Source organism: Parus major, chromosome 24 (assembly GCF_001522545.3).
Source record: "Parus major isolate Abel chromosome 24, Parus_major1.1, whole genome shotgun sequence".
NCBI lineage: Eukaryota > Metazoa > Chordata > Aves > Passeriformes > Paridae > Parus > Parus major.
In genome coordinates, this window is record NC_031792.1 from 5,197,801 (window position 1) to 5,203,274 (window position 5,474).

A 5,474-nucleotide genomic window follows, 5' to 3' on the forward strand; every position below is an offset into this window, starting at 1 on the left:
GTGAGCTGCATCCCTGCACCCCATAAACATCCCTGTGAGCTGCTGCATCCCTGTGAGCTGCATCCCTGCATCCCATAAACATCCCTGGGCACTGCTGCATCCCTGTGAGCTGCATTCCTGCATCCCACAAACCTCTCTCCACTCTGCAACGCTTCCCAGGGCCTTTTTCCAGGAGAGGACATTGCTGCTGGGTCTTCCCAGCACTGCCTGAAGATGGAGAACCCTGTGGAGTCCATCCCAAACCCTGCACCCGAGAACAGCCTTGTCTCTATAAAAGGCCACAGGGGAAGCTGTGGGTGCTGGGATGGTGAAAATTTTGGGAGGGGCTGCTCTGGAATGTCATGAGCAGGAGTTAGGCACAGGAGGGATTGGAACTATGAGGTGCAGATAGCACAAACCAAAGGGATCAAGGAGAAAGCCCCAGGGTTAAGGAGCAGGGGGCGATCCCCAGCGGGAGGAGGTCCAGCCAACCTGGGATTTCTCCTGGTGCTGTCTTGTAAATACTGCTGACGGCAGGAATGTGCAAGCACGGAGGAAAATCCCCTTCCACAGCAGAGCATCGCCTCACAGCCTCCCTCCCAGCGGGATCAGAGCCCTCCTGATGCTTCTTATCCTCCCAATTCTCCTGGGGAATTTTTTCTCCATCTTGATTGTGGTGGGATGCACATCCCCAGCAAGGTGCAGCATCCCTGCCACCCACACATCCCTGCTTCCCACAGCATCCCTGCCACTGTCATATCCCTGCCATTGTCACATCCCTGCCACTGTCACATCCCTGCCACTGTCACATCCCTGCCACTGTCATAGCCCTGCCACTGTCATAGCCCTGCCACTGTCATATCCCTGCTCTGCTCCAATCCCAAATTCATTCCCCACTTCAGCTCTTGTTTTTTTGTTTCCCCCCTGTTTTTTAATAACTTTTCCCTGCATCTCCCACCTCCTCCTCCCTCTGAGCTCTGGTTTGGGTTTTGGTGAGGTTTAGCAAAACAAACATGGTCCAACCACCCCCTCCTAATGTGTAAAATCCCTGGAAAAGCCACAACAGCTCCGCAGGGCGGCCGAGGGCTCGTGCAAGGCACTGGCAGGACCCTGAGCTTCTCAGTCAGCCCTGTGAGCAGAGCACAACAGATGAAATCCATTTAATTTCCCCCTCCTTTTTGATGTATTTTCCAGCAGGATATTCCTTGCACGCAGGTCGCTTTGCCCCAGGGGGTTGTTGCTGGGTGCTGAGCCCGCCGAGATGATGCTGAATCAAGGAGGGATTGAAGTGATGATAAAACTCTCCAGGACAATGGGAAAAATGGCATTTTCACTGCCAGACCCCCTCACTTTCCTCCTCTCCACATCCCAAAAATCCCAGCAGTGGCCAAATGATGCTCAAAAGCCACTTTAATGATTCAGTTCTCTGCTCCCAGGGGGGATTTTCCTCTCCTCCATGAACTGTTTTCACACTTCTCCCACCCCAATCCTCATTTTCTCCACACCTAGAGATTCCAGAGAAACAGTCTAGGGGCTGAGGAGCTGATTTGGGGGGGTTTCAGGGTATTTGGGGTTTTTCCTCTCTGGCATTTGGGGGTTTGAGGGTTCTGCTCTCGATGGTGAGAGCAGAGCTTTCTCCCCACCCTGCCCAAGAATGTTTCTGCTGATATTAAACCCGACCCGGAGGCATTTGGAAGGAGCCGACTTCCTCGCCAAGAAAATGACCTCAGCCTTCTGCTTTGGAGCTTTTTTTTTTACCTTTTTAAAGCATTTTTCTCCCTCTCCTGCCTGCCAGGCAAGAGGCACTGCTGGGGCCTCATCTGTGTCCCTGGCACCACTGCCAGGCTGCATCCACAGTGCCAGCCCTCCACTTCAGGGTGATTGTTGTAAGTTTTAACCTGAAAGTTCCAATTTGCAGCTGTAAATTCCAGGTTTTTTCCCCACAAAATCCCTCCCTGATACTGACTGGAGGATCCAGGGGCCAAACCTGCTGCCAAAACCCACCTTGCACCATCCTCTGGGCACGTGATGACCTCCAAAACTCATTTTCCCAATGAAATAAAACAGGGAAAAAAAGCTCCAACCAAGAGCTAATATTGACCACGATGTTTCTGGAAGGGATTTTTGCCGGAGTTTCCTTTACAGACTCCTCTGCATTTTTGCTTTTATTAATGTGGCGGCATTCCCAAGGCTGCTGCGATGCTTTTGCAAGAGCTAAAACATCTCCTGAGTTAAAAATCCAACAAATCCAGCCCTTCAGGCACCTCCACAGTGGGAAATGCTAAGGAGAGAGGAGGGAAATGCTGGATTTGGGTGTCTTCAGATGGAATTGTTCCAGCTTTAGGGTTTTTTTCTCTATATGAATACTGTCCTGGAGACACTGAGCTGATGGGGGCAGTTCAGAAAAGAAAAATGTTTCTGGAATCCTGTTTGATTCTGGAATTCTGTTTGATTTCCAGTCCCCAAGAAGCTGATGCTATTGGGAAATTCTCTCATTTGCCCCTAAAAATCAGATGGGAAATGCTCCCACCATTCTTCTGTGTTTGAAGTGGTGTATCACCATCCTGGAGTTTCACTGGTACCCCACAACGTCCAGCACCAACATCCTACATCCCCCTCCTGCACCCTGGATTCCACATTCCACTTCTTCTATCCTAGAGCTGCACCCTCCACCTGCACCCTGCTTTTGCATCCCACACCCATCCCCTGGATCAGCATCCTGTGGCTGGCTCCTGCATCCCCAATCCTGGATCTGTACCCTGTGCCCTGCATCTGAACCTCTCATTCCACATCCTGCCCTCTGCATCCTGCTTCTTGCACCCAGCATCTGAGTCCTGCAGAGTCTTGCATCCCAAATGAACATCCCAGATCCTGCATCTGCTCCATGTCCTGCCTGTGCAGCCTTCATCCCACATCCTCCATCTGCACCTGCATCCTGCCCCCCTCCTACACCTGCACCTTGTGCCAGCCCTTGTCCTGTGCCTGTATCCCAAACCCTGCATTTGCATTCCACATCTTCCCACCCCTGAATCCCACATCTCAATCCCACATCTCCATCCCACATCTCCATCCCACCCCCTGAATCCCACATCTCCATCCCACATCTCCATCCCACCCCCTGAATCCCACACCTCCATCCCACATCTCAGTTCCCCATCTCCATCCCATCCCTGCATCCCACATCTCCACCCCATCTCTCACATCCACATCCCCATCCTGCTGCCTGGATCCCAAGGGCACCAACAGCTCCTGATGGTCCAGTTGGCCTCACCAGGACCTCCCACCCCACCCAGGGTGCTGGGTGAGCTCAGCCCAGGGTCCTTACTGGGCCATACTGGGCTGTGCCCCCTATAGCTGCACCCTGGCTGTGTCTCATTGCCACCTCCCCCAGCCACAGGATAAAAACTTAATTACAATAAAAATCATTTGTGAGGCTGGATTGGTCCCATCCAGTCCTTCCCTCCCACAGCTCCCTGCTCCCATCCAGGTGTTTCTCCAGAGCAGGTGTGATATGGTAGAGCTGCATTCCCAACCTGGCCTGCACACAGGGGACTGGGGAGGTTTCCCATCCACAGGGGCTCTGCTCCCCTCCCCAGCACATCTGGCAGGCAGATGTGGCCAAATGGCCGGGATCTGCCTCCCAGATGGGGGAAGAGCTGCAAAATGTCTGTATGGGATTGCAAAGCAATATTTTTTTCCTTGGAAGTCTGCGTTTCCCGGCTCGTTGCACGCACTCCCCATCTCCAGGGGTGCTGCAAAATCCCTGTGCAGAGCTGGGGCTGTGCTGTGGTGCTCTGGTCTGAGCATCCCATATCCTGCACCTCCATCCCATGTCTGCACCCTAAACCCCACTTCTGCATTCTGTATCCTGCATCCACATCTCCTGTGTCCTGTATCCCACCTCTGCATCCCAAATCCCTCTTCTGCAACCTGTACATCCTTCATCTGTATCTTATATCCCATGCCCCTCATCATCTGCCCTATATTCCACCTCTGCATCCTAAATTCTCCTTCTGTACCCCATGTTCTGTATCTGCATCCCATATTCTGCATCTGCCCCTTCATCCCAGGTCCTGTGTCCTGCATCCCACATCTGCAGCCCCTCTCCTGTGTCCTGCATCCGTGTCACATGTTTTGTGTCTGGAAAACTGCATCTGCCTCCTAAAACCTCCATCCTGCATCTGGGAACCTGTGTCTACATCCTAAATTCTCTGTTTCCTAAATTTCTGTGTTTTTTCCTGTGTCTACATCCCCCATCCCAAATGGTATCACAGTCCCTCTTCTGTGCCCTACATCTGGCACCTTGAATTTGCATCTCAAATCCTGTCTCACATCTGCATCCTGAATCCTGCACCTACATCCTAAATCCTTGATCCTAGATGTTGTCCTGAATCTTATGTCCTACACCTGTATCCTAAATCCTAATGTTCCCATAGTGTTTATATCCTAAATCCCATATCCTCATTTAAATTCCAAATATTCCGTTCCAGACCTGCATCCATTCTCCATTCTGTGTCTTGTATCAACATCCTACATCCCCCACCTACATCCTAAATCCTCTATCCTGCATCCTGCATTTACATCCCCAGTCCTATGTCCCACATCTGCATCCTCCATCCACCATCCTAAACCCTATATCCCACATCTCCATTCTAAATCCTACATCCTGCATCCTGAAGCCTACATCTCAAATCCTGTGTCCCACATTTGCATCTCAAGTTCTCTGTCCTGCACCCTGCACCTGCATCCTTACCCCCATCTAAATCCTAAATCATCCATCCCCCATCTTGCCTCTATGTCCTAAATCCTGTGTTCTGTATCTGCATCCTAAATCCTCCATCCTGTATCTACATCTGAAATCCCAAGTCTCCCTGTACCTCCTAAACGCCCTATCCCACATCTACATCCTAAATCTTCTATCCCACAATTGCATCCTGGATCCTCCATCCTGTGTCTTGCATCTTCATCCTAAATCCTATGTCCCATATCTGCATTTCAAGTTCTCTGTCCCAGATCCTGTATCTATGTCCCAAATCCTGTTCCACATCTACATCCTAAATCTCCTGTCCCATACCTGCATCCTGAAACCTGCACCTGTGTCCTAAATCCTACAGCCCCATCAACATCCTAAATCCTCTGCTGCATCCCATGTCTAAATCCTACTCTATCCTGCATCCTGAATCTACATCCTAAACCCTGCATCCTCAGCAGGATCTAAATCCCATATCTGCATCATAAATTCCACTTCACACCCTGCATCTACATCCTAAACCCTCCACCCTGTGTCTATAGCCCAAATCCCATATCCCACATTTGCATCTCAAATTCTCTGTCCCACAGCCAACGCCTGCATCCTAAACCCCACATCCCCATCTAGATCCTAAATCCCCCATCTGTGTCCTAAATCCTACATCCCATCCCTGAACGCTGAATCCTCCATCCTGCATCCAGCACCACATCCCTAACTCTGCATCCCCAACTCCAGGATGCTGCCA